Source organism: Scyliorhinus torazame, chromosome 13, assembly GCF_047496885.1.
Source record: "Scyliorhinus torazame isolate Kashiwa2021f chromosome 13, sScyTor2.1, whole genome shotgun sequence".
NCBI lineage: Eukaryota > Metazoa > Chordata > Chondrichthyes > Carcharhiniformes > Scyliorhinidae > Scyliorhinus > Scyliorhinus torazame.
Genome location: NC_092719.1, coordinates 98831531 through 98845698, shown reverse-complemented (window position 1 = coordinate 98845698; position 14168 = coordinate 98831531). Strand labels below are relative to the sequence as shown.

Here is a 14168-nt window from a genome sequence, read left to right as displayed (position 1 = left end):
GGGGTGGTGTGGTGGCGTGGTGTGTGGTGGTGTGATGGCGTGGTGGTGTGGGGGTGGTGTGGTGGTGTGATGGTGTGCGGGTGGTGTGGTGGTGTGATGGTGTGGTGGTGTGATGGTGTGGTGGTGTGCTGGTGGTGTGATGGTGTGGTGGTGTGTTGGTGTGTTGGTGTGATGGTGTGATGGTGTGTTGGTGTGATGGTGTGGTGGTGTGGGAGTGGTGTGGTAGTGTGATGGTGTGGTTGTGTGTTGGTATGATGGTGTGGTGGTGTGTTGATGTGGTGATGTGTTGGTGTGGTGGTGTGGTGTTGTGGGGGTGTGGGGGTTTGTTCGTGTGTTGTGTTGGTGTGGTCGTGTGATGGTGTGGTGGTGTGGGTGTGGTGTGCCGGTGTGGTGGTGTGATGGTGTGGTGGTGTGATGGTGTGGTGGTGTGGGAGTGGTGTGGTGGTGTGATGGTGTGGTTGTGTGTTGGTATGATGGTGTGGTGGTGTGTTGATGTGGTGATATGGTGGAGTGGTGGTGTGGGGGTGGTGTGGCGGTGTGGTGGTGTGATGGTGTGGTGGTGTGGGGGTTTGTTCGTGTGTTGTTGTGTTGGTGTGTTGGTGTGATGGTGTGGTGGTGTGGGGGTGGTGTGGTGGGGTGATGGGGTGGTGGTGTGGTGGTGGTGTGGTGGTGTGATGGGGTGGTGGGGTGGTGGTGTGATGGTGGTGTGGTGGTGTGATGGGGTGGTGGTGTGGTGCTGTGATGGTGTGGTGGTGTGGTGGTGTGATGGTGTGGTGGTGTGGTGGTGTGTTGGTGTGGTTGTGTGGGGGTGGTGTGGTGGTGTGGTGTGTGGTGGTGTGGTGGTGTGGTGGTGGTGTGGTGGTGTGATGGTGTGGTTGTGTGGTGGTGTGATGGTGTGTTGGTGTGGTGGTGTGTTGGTGTGGTGGTGTGGTGTGTGGTGGTGTGGTGGTGTGGGTGTGGTGTGGTGTGGTGGTGTGATGGGGTGTTGGTGTGATGGTGTGGTGGTGTGTTGGTGTGTTGGTGGTGTGATGGGGTGGTGGGGGTGTGGTGGTGTGATGGGGTGGTGGGGTGGTGGTGTGATGGTGGTGTGGTGGTGTGATGGGGTGGTGGGGTGGTGGTGGTGTGGTGGTGTGATGGGGTGGTGGGGAAGTGGTGTGATGGTGGTGTGGTGGTGTGATGGGGTGGTGGGGTGGTGGGGTGATGGGGTGGTGGTGTGTTGGTGTGATGGTGTGGTGGTGTGGTGGTGTGATGGTGTGGTGGTGTGGGTGTGGTGTGGTGGTGTGGTGGTGTGATGGTGGTGTGGTGGTGTGATGCTGTGGTGGTGTGGTGGTGTATTGGTGTGATGGTGTGTGGGTGGTGTGATGGTGTGTTGGCGTGGTGGTGTGGTGGTGTGTTGGTGTGGCGGTGTGGTGTGATGGTGTGATAGTGTGATGGTGTGGTGGTGTGTTGGTGTGTTGGTGTGGTGGTGTGTTGGTGTGGCGGTGTGGTGTGATGGTGTGATAGTGTGATGGTGTGGTTGTGTGTTGGTGTGGTGGTGTGTTGGTGTGGTGGTGTGGTGGTGTGGGTGTGGTGTGCCGGTGTGGTGGTGTGATGGTGTGGTGGTGTGTTGGTGTGATGGTGTGGTGGTGTGTTGGTGTGATGGTGTGGTGGTGTGGTGGTGTGGGGATGGTGTGGTGGCGTGGTGTGTGGTGGTGTGATGGTGTGGTGGTGTGGGGGTGGTGTGGTGGTGTGATGGTGTGCGGGTGGTGTGGTGGTGTGATGGTGTGGTGGTGTGATGGTGTGGTGGTGTGCTGGTGGTGTGATGGTGTGGTGGTGTGGTGGTGTGTTGGTGTGATGGTGTGGTGGTGTGGGAGTGGTGTGGTGGTGTGATGGTGTGGTTGTGTGTTGGTATGATCGTGTGGTGGTGTGTTGATGTGGTGATGTGATGGGGTGGTGGGGTGGTGGTGTGATGGTGGTGTGGTGGTGTGATGGGGTGGTGGTGTGGTGCTGTGATGGTGTGGTGGTGTGGTGGTGTGATGGTGTGGTTGTGTGGGGGTGGTGTGGTGTGTGGTGGTGTGGTGGTGTGGTCGTGTGGTGGTGGTGTGGTGGTGTGATGGTGTGATTGTGTGGTGGTATGATGGTGTGTTTGTGTGGTGGTGTGTTGGTGTGGTGGTGTGGTGTGTGGTGGTGTGATGGTGTGTTGGTGTGGTGGTGTGGTGGTGTGGTGGTGTGATGGGGTGTTGGTGTGATGGTGTGGTGGCGTGTTGGTGTGATGGTGGTGTGGTGGTGTGATGGGGTGGTGGGGTGGTGGTGGTGTGTTGGTGTGTTGGTGTGGTGGTGTGGTGGTGTGGTGGTGTGATGGGGTGTTGGTGTGATGGGGTGTTGGTGTGATGGTGTGGTGGCGTGTTGGTGTGATGGTGGTGTGGTGGTGTGATGGGGTGGTGGGGTGGTGGTGGTGTGGTGGTGTGATGGGGTGGTGGGGTGGTGGTGGTGTGGTGGTGTGATGGGGTGGTGGGGTGGTGGTGTGATGGTGGTGTGGTGGTGTGATGGGGTGGTGGGGTGGTGGTGGTGTGGTGGTGTGATGGGGTGGTGGGGTGGTGGTGTGATGGTGGTGTGGTGGTGTGATGGGGTGGTGGTGTGGTGCTGTGATGGTGTGGTGGTGTGGTGGTGTGATGGTGTGGTTGTGTGGGGGTGGTGTGGTGTGTGGTGGTGTGGTGGTGTGGTCGTGTGGTGGTGGTGTGGTGGTGTGATGGTGTGGTTGTGTGGTGGTGTGGTGGTGTGTTGGTGTGGTGGTGTGTTGGTGTGGTGGTGTGGTGTGTGGTGGTGTGATGGTGTGTTGGTGTGGTGGTGTGGTGGTGTGGTGGTGTGATGGGGTGTTGGTGTGATGGTGTGGTGGCGTGTTGGTGTGATGGTGGTGTGCTGGTGTGATGGGGTGGTGGGGTGGTGGTGGTGTGTTGGTGTGTTGGTGTGGTGGTGTGTTGGTGTGGTGGTGTGGTGGTGTGATGGGGTGTTGGTGTGATGGGGTGGTGGGGTGGTGGTGGTGTGGTGGTGTGATGGGGTGGTGGGGTGGTGGTGTGATGGTGGTGTGGTGGTGTGATGGGGTGGTGGGGTGGTGGTGTTGTGGTGGTGTGATGGGGTGGTGGGGTGGTGGTGTGATGGTGGTGTGGTGGTGTGATGGGGTGGTGGGGTGGTGGTGTGATGGGGTGGTGGTGTGTTGGTGTGATGGTGTGGTGGTGTGGTGGTGTGATGGTGTGGTGGTGTGGGTGTGGTGTGGTGGTGTGGTGGTGTGATGGTGGTGTGGTGGTGTGATGCTGTGGTGGGGTGGTGGTGGTGTGGTGGTGTGATGGGGTGGTGGGGTGGTGGTGTGATGGTGGTGTGGTGGTGTGATGGGGTGGTGGGGTGGTGGTGGTGTGGTGGTGTGATGGGGTGGTGGGGTGGTGGTGTGATGGTGGTGTGGTGGTGTGATGGGGTGGTGGGGTGGTGGTGTGATGGGGTGGTGGTGTGTTGGTGTGATGGTGTGGTGGTGTATTGGTGTGATGGTGTGTGGGTGGTGTGATGGTGTGTTGGCGTGGTGGTGTGGTGGTGTGTTGGTGTGGCGGTGTGGTGTGATGGTGTGATAGTGTGATAGTGTGGTGGTGTGTTGGTGTGTTGTTGTGGTGGTGTGTTGGTGTGGCGGTGTGGTGTGATGGTGTGATAGTGTGATGGTGTGGTTGTGTGTTGGTGTGGTGGTGTGTTGGTGTGGTGGTGTGGTGGTGTGGTGGTGTGGTGTGCCGGTGTGGTGGTGTGATGGTGTGGTGGTGTGTTGGTGTGATGGTGTGGTGGTGTGTTGGTGTGATGGTGTGGTGGTGTGGTGGTGTGGGGGTGGTGTGGTGGCGTGGTGTGTGGTGGTGTGATGGCGTGGTGGTGTGGGGGTGGTGTGGTGGTGTGATGGTGTGCGGGTGGTGTGGTGGTGTGATGGTGTGGTGGTGTGATGGTGTGGTGGTGTGCTGGTGGTGTGATGGTGTGGTGGTGTGTTGGTGTGATGGTGTGGTGGTGTGGGAGTGGTGTGGTAGTGTGATGGTGTGGTTGTGTGTTGGTATGATGGTGTGGTGGTGTGTTGATGTGGTGATGTGTTGGTGTGGTGGTGTGGTGTTGTGGGGGTGTGGGGGTTTGTTCGTGTGTTGTGTTGGTGTGGTCGTGTGATGGTGTGGTGGTGTGGGTGTGGTGTGCCGGTGTGGTGGTGTGATGGTGTGGTGGTGTGATGGTGTGGTGGTGTGGGAGTGGTGTGGTGGTGTGATGGTGTGGTTGTGTGTTGGTATGATGGTGTGGTGGTGTGTTGATGTGGTGATATGGTGGAGTGGTGGTGTGGGGGTGGTGTGGCGGTGTGGCGGTGTGGTGGTGTGATGGTGTGGTGGTGTGGGGGTTTGTTCGTGTGTTGTTGTGTTGGTGTGTTGGTGTGATGGTGTGGTGGTGTGGGGGTGGTGTGGTGGGGTGATGGGGTGGTGGGGTGGTGGTGGTGTGGTGGTGTGATGGGGTGGTGGGGTGGTGGTGTGATGGTGGTGTGGTGGTGTGATGGGGTGGTGGTGTGGTGCTGTGATGGTGTGGTGGTGTGGTGGTGTGATGGTGTGGTGGTGTGGTGGTGTGTTGGTGTGGTTGTGTGGGGGTGGTGTGGTGGTGTGGTGTGTGGTGGTGTGGTGGTGTGGTGGTGGTGTGGTGGTGTGATGGTGTGGTTGTGTGGTGGTGTGATGGTGTGTTGGTGTGGTGGTGTGTTGGTGTGGTGGAGTGGTGTGTGGTGGTGTGGTGGTGTGGGTGTGGTGTGGTGGTGTGGTGGTGTGATGGGGTGTTGGTGTGATGGTGTGGTGGTGTGTTGGTGTGTTGGTGGTGTGATGGGGTGGTGGGGGTGTGGTGGTGTGATGGGGTGGTGGGGTGGTGGTGTGATGGTGGTGTGGTGGTGTGATGGGGTGGTGGGGTGGTGGTGGTGTGGTGGTGTGATGGGGTGGTGGGGAAGTGGTGTGATGGTGGTGTGGTGGTGTGATGGGGTGGTGGGGTGGTGGGGTGATGGGGTGGTGGTGTGTTGGTGTGATGGTGTGGTGGTGTGGTGGTGTGATGGTGTGGTGGTGTGGGTGTGGTGTGGTGGTGTGGTGGTGTGATGGTGGTGTGGTGGTGTGATGCTGTGGTGGTGTGGTGGTGTATTGGTGTGATGGTGTGTGGGTGGTGTGATGGTGTGTTGGCGTGGTGGTGTGGTGGTGTGTTGGTGTGGCGGTGTGGTGTGATGGTGTGATAGTGTGATGGTGTGGTGGTGTGTTGGTGTGTTGGTGTGGTGGTGTGTTGGTGTGGCGGTGTGGTGTGATGGTGTGATAGTGTGATGGTGTGGTTGTGTGTTGGTGTGGTGGTGTGTTGGTGTGGTGGTGTGGTGGTGTGGGTGTGGTGTGCCGGTGTGGTGGTGTGATGGTGTGGTGGTGTGTTGGTGTGATGGTGTGGTGGTGTGTTGGTGTGATGGTGTGGTGGTGTGGTGGTGTGGGGGTGGTGTGGTGGCGTGGTGTGTGGTGGTGTGATGGTGTGGTGGTGTGGGGGTGGTGTGGTGGTGTGATGGTGTGCGGGTGGTGTGGTGGTGTGATGGTGTGGTGGTGTGATGGTGTGGTGGTGTGCTGGTGGTGTGATGGTGTGGTGGTGTGATGGTGTGTTGGTGTGATGGTGTGGTGGTGTGGGAGTGGTGTGGTGGTGTGATGGTGTGGTTGTGTGTTGGTATGATCGTGTGGTGGTGTGTTGATGTGGTGATGTGATGGGGTGGTGGGGTGGTGGTGTGATGGTGGTGTGGTGGTGTGATGGGGTGGTGGTGTGGTGCTGTGATGGTGTGGTGGTGTGGTGGTGTGATGGTGTGGTTGTGTGGGGGTGGTGTGGTGTGTGGTGGTGTGGTGGTGTGGTCGTGTGGTGGTGGTGTGGTGGTGTGATGGTGTGGTTGTGTGGTGGTATGATGGTGTGTTTGTGTGGTGGTGTGTTGGTGTGGTGGTGTGGTGTGTGGTGGTGTGATGGTGTGTTGGTGTGGTGGTGTGGTGGTGTGGTGGTGTGATGGGGTGTTGGTGTGATGGTGTGGTGGCGTGTTGGTGTGATGGTGGTGTGTTGGTGTGATGGGGTGGTGGGGTGGTGGTGGTGTGTTGGTGTGTTGGTGTGGTGGTGTGTTGGTGTGGTGGTGTGGTGGTGTGATGGGGTGTTGGTGTGATGGGGTGTTGGTGTGATGGTGTGGTGGCGTGTTGGTGTGATGGTGGTGTGGTGGTGTGATGGGGTGGTGGGGTGGTGGTGGTGTGGTGGTGTGATGGGGTGGTGGGGTGGTGGTGTGATGGTGGTGTGGTGGTGTGATGGGGTGGTGGGGTGGTGGTGGTGTGGTGGTGTGATGGGGTGGTGGGGTGGTGGTGTGATGGTGGTGTGGTGGTGTGATGGGGTGGTGGGGTGGTGGTGTGATGGGGTGGTGGTGTGTTGGTGTGATGGTGTGGTGGTGTGGTGGTGTGATGGTGTGGTGGTGTGGGTGTGGTGTGGTGGTGTGGTGGTGTGATGGTGGTGTGGTGGTGTGATGCTGTGGTGGGGTGGTGGTGGTGTGGTGGTGTGATGGGGTGGTGGGGTGGTGGTGTGATGGTGGTGTGGTGGTGTGATGGGGTGGTGGGGTGGTGGTGGTGTGGTGGTGTGATGGGGTGGTGGGGTGGTGGTGTGATGGTGGTGTGGTGGTGTGATGGGGTGGTGGGGTGGTGGTGTGATGGGGTGGTGGTGTGTTGGTGTGATGGTGTGGTGGTGTATTGGTGTGATGGTGTGTGGGTGGTGTGATGGTGTGTTGGCGTGGTGGTGTGGTGGTGTGTTGGTGTGGCGGTGTGGTGTGATGGTGTGATAGTGTGATGGTGTGGTGGTGTGTTGGTGTGTTGTTGTGGTGGTGTGTTGGTGTGGCGGTGTGGTGTGATGGTGTGATAGTGTGATGGTGTGGTTGTGTGTTGGTGTGGTGGTGTGTTGGTGTGGTGGTGTGGTGGTGTGGGGGTGGTGTGGTGGCGTGGTGTGTGGTGGTGTGATGGTGTGGTGGTGTGGGTGTGGTGTGCCGGTGTGGTGGTGTGATGGTGTGGTGGTGTGTTGGTGTGGTGGTGTGTTGGTGTGATGGTGTGATAGTGTGATGGTGTGGTGGTGTGGTGGTGTGGTGGTGTGGGTGTGGTGTGCCGGTGTGGTGGTGTGATGGTGTGGTGGTGTGTTGGTGTGATGGTGTGGTGGTGTGTTGGTGTGATGGTGTGGTGGTGTGGTGGTGTGGGGGTGGTGTGGTGGCGTGGTGTGTGGTGGTGTGATGGTGTGGTGGTGTGGGGGTGGTGTGGTGGTGTGATGGTGTGCGGGTGGTGTGGTGGTGTGATGGTGTGGTGGTGTGATGGTGTGGTGGTGTGCTGGTGGTGTGATGGTGTGGTGGTGTGGTGGTGTGTTGGTGTGATGGTGTGATGGTGTGTTGGTGTGATGGTGTGGTGGTGTGGGAGTGGTGTGGTAGTGTGATGGTGTGGTTGTGTGTTGGTATGATGGTGTGGTGGTGTGTTGATGTGGTGATGTGTTGGTGTGGTGGTGTGGTGTTGTGGGGGTGTGGGGGTTTGTTCGTGTGTTGTGTTGGTGTGGTCGTGTGATGGTGTGGTGGTGTGGGTGTGGTGTGCCGGTGTGGTGGTGTGATGGTGTGGTGGTGTGATGGTGTGGTGGCGTGGGAGTGGTGTGGTGGTGTGATGGTGTGGTTGTGTGTTGGTATGATGGTGTGGTGGTGTGTTGATGTGGTGATATGGTGGAGTGGTGGTGTGGGGGTGGTGTGGCGGTGTGGCGGTGTGGTGGTGTGATGCTGTGGTGGTGTGGGGGTTTGTTCGTGTGTTGTTGTGTTGGTGTGTTGGTGTGATGGTGTGGTGGTGTGGGGGTGGTGTGGTGGGGTGATGGGGTGGTGGGGTGGTGGTGGTGTGGTGGTGTGATGGGGTGGTGGGGTGGTGGTGTGATGGTGGTGTGGTGGTGTGATGGGGTGGTGGTGTGGTGCTGTGATGGTGTGGTGGTGTGGTGGTGTGATGGTGTGGTGGTGTGGTGGTGTGTTGGTGTGGTTGTGTGGGGGTGGTGTGGTGGTGTGGTGTGTGGTGGTGTGGTGGTGTGGTGGTGGTGTGGTGGTGTGATGGTGTGGTTGTGTGGTGGTGTGATGGTGTGTTGGTGTGGTGGTGTGTTGGTGTGGTGGTGTGGTGTGTGGTGGTGTGGTGGTGTGGCGGTGTGGTGTGATGGTGTGATAGTGTGATGGTGTGGTGGTGTGTTGGTGTGTTGTTGTGGTGGTGTGTTGGTGTGGCGGTGTGGTGTGATGGTGTGATAGTGTGATGGTGTGGTTGTGTGTTGGTGTGGTGGTGTGTTGGTGTGGTGGTGTGGTGGTGTGGTGGTGTGGGTGTGGTGTGCCGGTGTGGTGGTGTGATGGTGTGGTGGTGTGTTGGTGTGATGGTGTGGTGGTGTGTTGGTGTGATGGTGTGGTGGTGTGGTGGTGTGGGGGTGGTGTGGTGGCGTGGTGTGTGGTGGTGTGATGGTGTGGTGGTGTGGGGGTGGTGTGGTGGTGTGATGGTGTGCGGGTGGTGTGGTGGTGTGATGGTGTGGTGGTGTGATGGTGTGGTGGTGTGCTGGTGGTGTGATGGTGTGGTGGTGTGGTGGTGTGTTGGTGTGATGGTGTGATGGTGTGTTGGTGTGATGGTGTGGTGGTGTGGGAGTGGTGTGGTAGTGTGATGGTGTGGTTGTGTGTTGGTATGATGGTGTGGTGGTGTGTTGATGTGGTGATGTGTTGGTGTGGTGGTGTGGTGTTGTGGGGGTGTGGGGGTTTGTTCGTGTGTTGTGTTGGTGTGGTCGTGTGATGGTGTGGTGGTGTGGGTGTGGTGTGCCGGTGTGGTGGTGTGATGGTGTGGTGGTGTGATGGTGTGGTGGTGTGGGAGTGGTGTGGTGGTGTGATGGTGTGGTTGTGTGTTGGTATGATGGTGTGGTGGTGTGTTGATGTGGTGATATGGTGGAGTGGTGGTGTGGGGGTGGTGTGGCGGTGTGGCGGTGTGGTGGTGTGATGGTGTGGTGGTGTGGGGGTTTGTTCGTGTGTTGTTGTGTTGGTGTGTTGGTGTGATGGTGTGGTGGTGTGGGTGTGGTGTGGTGGGGTGATGGGGTGGTGGGGTGGTGGTGGTGTGGTGGTGTGATGGGGTGGTGGGGTGGTGGTGTGATGGTGGTGTGGTGGTGTGATGGGGTGGTGGTGTGGTGCTGTGATGGTGTGGTGGTGTGGTGGTGTGATGGTGTGGTGGTGTGGTGGTGTGTTGGTGTGGTTGTGTGGGGGTGGTGTGGTGGTGTGGTGTGTGGTGGTGTGGTGGTGTGGTGGTGGTGTGGTGGTGTGATGGTGTGGTTGTGTGGTGGTGTGATGGTGTGTTGGTGTGGTGGTGTGTTGGTGTGGTGGTGTGGTGTGTGGTGGTGTGGTGGTGTGGGTGTGGTGTGGTGGTGTGGTGGTGTGATGGGGTGTTGGTGTGATGGTGTGGTGGTGTGTTGGTGTGTTGGTGGTGTGATGGGGTGGTGGGGGTGTGGTGGTGTGATGGGGTGGTGGGGTGGTGGTGTGATGGTGGTGTGGTGGTGTGATGGGGTGGTGGGGTGGTGGTGGTGTGGTGGTGTGATGGGGTGGTGGGGTGGTGGTGTGATGGTGGTGTGGTGGTGTGATGGGGTGGTGGGGTGGTGGTGTGATGTGGTGGTGGTGTGTTGGTGTGATGGTGTGGTGGTGTGGTGGTGTGATGGTGTGGTGGTGTGGGTGTGGTGTGGTGGTGTGGTGGTGTGATGGTGGTGTGGTGGTGTGATGCTGTGGTGGTGTGGTGGTGTATTGGTGTGATGGTGTGTGGGTGGTGTGATGGTGTGTTGGCGTGGTGGTGTGGTGGTGTGTTGGTGTGGCGGTGTGGTGTGATGGTGTGATAGTGTGATGGTGTGGTGGTGTGTTGGTGTGTTGGTGTGGTGGTGTGTTGGTGTGGCGGTGTGGTGTGATGGTGTGATAGTGTGATGGTGTGGTTGTGTGTTGGTGTGGTGGTGTGTTGGTGTGGTGGTGTGGTGGTGTGGGTGTGGTGTGCCGGTGTGGTGGTGTGATGGTGTGGTGGTGTGTTGGTGTGATGGTGTGGTGGTGTGTTGGTGTGATGGTGTGGTGGTGTGGTGGTGTGGGGGTGGTGTGGTGGCGTGGTGTGTGGTGGTGTGATGGTGTGGTGGTGTGGGGGTGGTGTGGTGGTGTGATGGTGTGCGGGTGGTGTGGTGGTGTGATGGTGTGGTGGTGTGATGGTGTGGTGGTGTGCTGGTGGTGTGATGGTGTGGTGGTGTGGTGGTGTGTTGGTGTGATGGTGTGGTGGTGTGGGAGTGGTGTGGTGGTGTGATGGTGTGGTTGTGTGTTGGTATGATCGTGTGGTGGTGTGTTGATGTGGTGATGTGTTGGTGTGGTGGTGTGGTGTTGTGGGGGTGTGGGGGTTTGTTCGTGTGTTGTTGTGTTGGTGTGGTCGTGTGATGGTGTGGTGGTGTGGGGGTGGTGTGGTGGTGTGATGGGGTGGTGGTGTGATGGGGTGGTGGTGTGGTGGTGTGATGGTGTGGTGGTGTGGTGGTGTGGTGGTGTGGGGGTGGTGTGTTGGTGTGATGGTGTGGTGATGTGGTGGTGTGATGGTGTGGTGGTGTGGGGGTGGTGTGGTGGTGTGATGGGGTGGTGGTGTGTTGGTGTGATGGTGTGGTGGTGTGATGGTGTGGTGGTGTGATGGTGTGGTGGTGTGGGTGTGGTGTGGTGGTGTGATTGTGTGGTGGTGTGTTGGTGTGATGGTGTGGTGGTGTGTTGGTGTGATGGTGTGGTGGTGTGGTGGTGTGATGGTGTGGTGGTGTGGGTGTGGTGTGGTGGTGTGTTGGTGTGATGGTGTGTTTGTGTGATGGTGTGGTGGTGTGGTGGTGTGATGGTGTGGTGGTGTGGGTGTGGTGTGGTGGTGTGTTGGTGTGGTGGTGTGTTTGTGTGATGGTGTGGTGGTGTGGTGGTGTGATGGTGTGGTGGTGTGGTGGTGGTGTGGTGGTGTGATGGGGTGGTGGTGTGTTGGTGTGATGGTGTGGTGGTGTGATGGTGTGGTGGTGTGGGTGTGGTGTGGTGGTGTGGTGGTGTGATGGTGTGGTGGTGTGATGGTGTGGTGGTGTGGTGGTGGTGTGGTGGTGTGATGGGGTGGTGGTGTGGTGGTGTGATGGTGTGGTGGTGTGGTGGTGTGATGGTGTGGGGGTGGTGTGGTGGTGTGATGGGGTGGTGGTGTGGTGGTGTGGTGGTGTGGGGGTGGTGTGGTGGTGTGATGGGGTGGTGGTGTGTTGGTGTGGTGGTGTGTTGGTGTGGCGGTGTGGTGTGATGGTGTGATAGTGTGATGGTGTGGTTGTGTGTTGGTGTGGTGGTGTGTTGGTGTGGTGGTGTGGTGGTGTGGGTGTGGTGTGCCGGTGTGGTGATGTGATGGTGTGGTGGTGTGTTGGTGTGATGGTGTGGTGGTGTGTTGGTGTGATGGTGTGGTGGTGTGGTGGTGTGGGGGTGGTGTGGTGGCGTGGTGTGTGGTGGTGTGATGGTGTGGTGGTGTGGGGGTGGTGTGGTGGTGTGATGGTGTGCGGGTGGTGTGGTGGTGTGATGGTGTGGTGGTGTGATGGTGTGGTGGTGTGCTGGTGGTGTGATGGTGTGGTGGTGTGGTGGTGTGTTGGTGTGATGGTGTGATGGTGTGTTGGTGTGATGGTGTGGTGGTGTGGGAGTGGTGTGGTGGTGTGATGGTGTGGTTGTGTGTTGGTATGATCGTGTGGTGGTGTGTTGATGTGGTGATGTGTTGGTGTGGTGGTGTGGTGTTGTGGGGGTGTGGGGGTTTGTTCGTGTGTTGTTGTGTTTGTGTGGTCGTGTGATGATGTGGTGGTGTGGGGGTGGTGTGGTGGTGTGATGGGGTGGTGGTGTGATGGGGTGGTGGTGTGGTGGTGTGATGGTGTGGTGGTGTGGTGGTGTGGTGGTGTGGGGGTGGTGTGTTGGTGTGATGGTGTGGTGGTGTGGTGGTGTGATGGTGTGGTGGTGTGGAGGTGGTGTGGTGGTGTGATGGGGTGGTGGTGTGTTGGTGTGATGGTGTGGTGGTGTGATGGTGTGGTGGTGTGGGTGTGGTGTGGTGGTGTGGTGGTGTGATGGTGTGGTGGTGTGTTGGTGTGATGATGTGGTGGTGTGTTGGTGTGATGGTGTGGTGGTGTGGTGGTGTGATGGTGTGGTGGTGTGGTGGTGTGGTGGTGGTGTGGTGGTGTGATGGGGTGGTGGTGTGTTGGTGTGATGGTGGGGTGGTGTGATGGTGTGGTGGTGTGGGTGTGGTGTGGTGGTGTGGTGGTGTGATGGTGTGGTGGTGTGATGGTGTGGTGGTGTGGTGGTGGTGTGTTGGTGTGATGGTGTGGTGGTGTGGTGGTGTGATGGTGTGGTGGTGTGGTGGTGTGATGGTGTGGGGGTGGTGTGGTGGTGTGATGGGGTGGTGGTGTGGTGGTGTGGTGGTGTGGGGGTGGTGTGGTGGTGTGATGGGGTGGTGGTGTGTTGGTGTGATGGGGTGGTGGTGTGGTGGTGTGGTGGTGTGGGGGTGGTGTGGTGGTGTGATGGTGTGTTGGTGTGGTGGTGTGTTGGTGTGATGGTGTGATGGTGTGATGGTGTGTTGCTGTGGTGGTGTGGTGGTGTGTTGGTGTGATGGTGTGTTGGTGTGATGGTGTGATGGTGTGTTGGTGTGGTGGTGTGTTGGTGTGATGGTGTGATGGTGTGTTGGTGTGATGGTGTGATGGTGTGGTGGTGTGGGGTTGTGGTGGTGTGGGGTTGTGGTGGTGTGGTGGTGTGATGGTGTGGTGGTGTGTTGCTGTGGTGGTGTGTTGGTGTGATGGTGTGATGGTGTGATGGTGTGGTGGTGTGGGGTTGTGGTGGTGTAGTGGGTGGGAGAGTGAGCTGTGAGGAGGATGCAGAGATGCTTCAGGGGGATTTGGACAGGCTGAGTGAGTGGACATTTACATGTCTGATGCAATATAATGTGGCTAAATGTGAGGTTATCCGCTGTGATAGCAAAAATATGAAGGCAGATTATTATTTGAATGGGTGTAAATTGAGAGTGGTGGATACTCAGCGAGACCTTGGTGCCCTTGTGCATAAGCTGAAAGTAAGTGCGCAGGTACATCAGACAGTAAAGACAAATGGTATGTTGGCCTTCATAGCGAGAGGATCTGAGTATAGGAATAGAGATGTTTTACTGCAGTTGTATTGCGCGTTGGTGAAGCCATACCTGGAGTATTGTGTGCAGTTTTGGTGTCCTTATCTGAGGAAGGATGTTCTTGCTATGGAGGGAGTGCAGCGAAGGTTAACCAGGCTGATTCCTGGGTGGCAGGACTGTCATATGAGGGGAGACCAAGTCGGTTAGGGTTATATTCAGTGGAGTTTAGAAGAGTGAGAGGGAATCTTTTAGAAACATACAAAATTCTAACAGGATTAGACGGGAAAGAATGTTCCCAATGGTGGGGGAGTCGATCTAGGGGTCATTAGTTTGAGGATAAGGGTAAACGTTTTAGGACTGAGGTGAGGAGAAACTTCCTCACCCAGAGAGCGGTGAATCTGTGAAATTCACTACCACAGAAAGTAGTTGAGGCCAAAACGTTATGTAATTTCAAGAAGGAATTAGATATCGCTATTGGGGCTAAAGGTGTCAGGGGATATGGGGGAAAGTGTGATCAGGGCATTGAACTTGATAATGATCATTATCATAATGCATGGCGGAGCAGGCTTGAAGGGCCGAATTACTTCCTCCTGCTCCTACTTTCTATGTTTCTCAACCTTGCCCCTCGCCTGAGGTGCGGTGACCCCCAGGTTAAATCACCACAAGTCAGATCTGTCTCAAAGGAGAAAGCAACCTATGGTCTTCTGGGAAAGTGGCAACATTTACATAATGTTTCAGTCAGGAGGTGATGGGGCCCGTGCCGGTGACTCCCACAGTCTAATGGGTTGTCTGTCAGCTGAATGAGGGGAGGGGTTGAGTGAGCTGTTTGTTCATTGGTCACTGTTCTGTCTGGGCAGGGAGTTGAATGGCAGTGGGTCTGACAGGTCAGTTCAGGCAGATGAATGAGTTAGCCAATAGAATGACTCAGCCCAGGACATCCTCAGGGGAATTCCAATTGTTCAATAAAAGGCTTGATTTTATATGACT

At 57.5% G+C, this 14168-nt stretch overlaps 1 protein-coding gene across 3 annotated transcripts in view; it reads left to right on the top strand.

Annotated features, from left to right (window-relative positions):
* The window catches only part of LOC140388204 (cyclin-dependent kinase 16-like), a 688814-nt gene that overhangs the window by 205051 nt on the left and 469595 nt on the right, over window positions 1-14168 (top strand). The gene's annotated exons all lie outside the window — the stretch shown is intronic.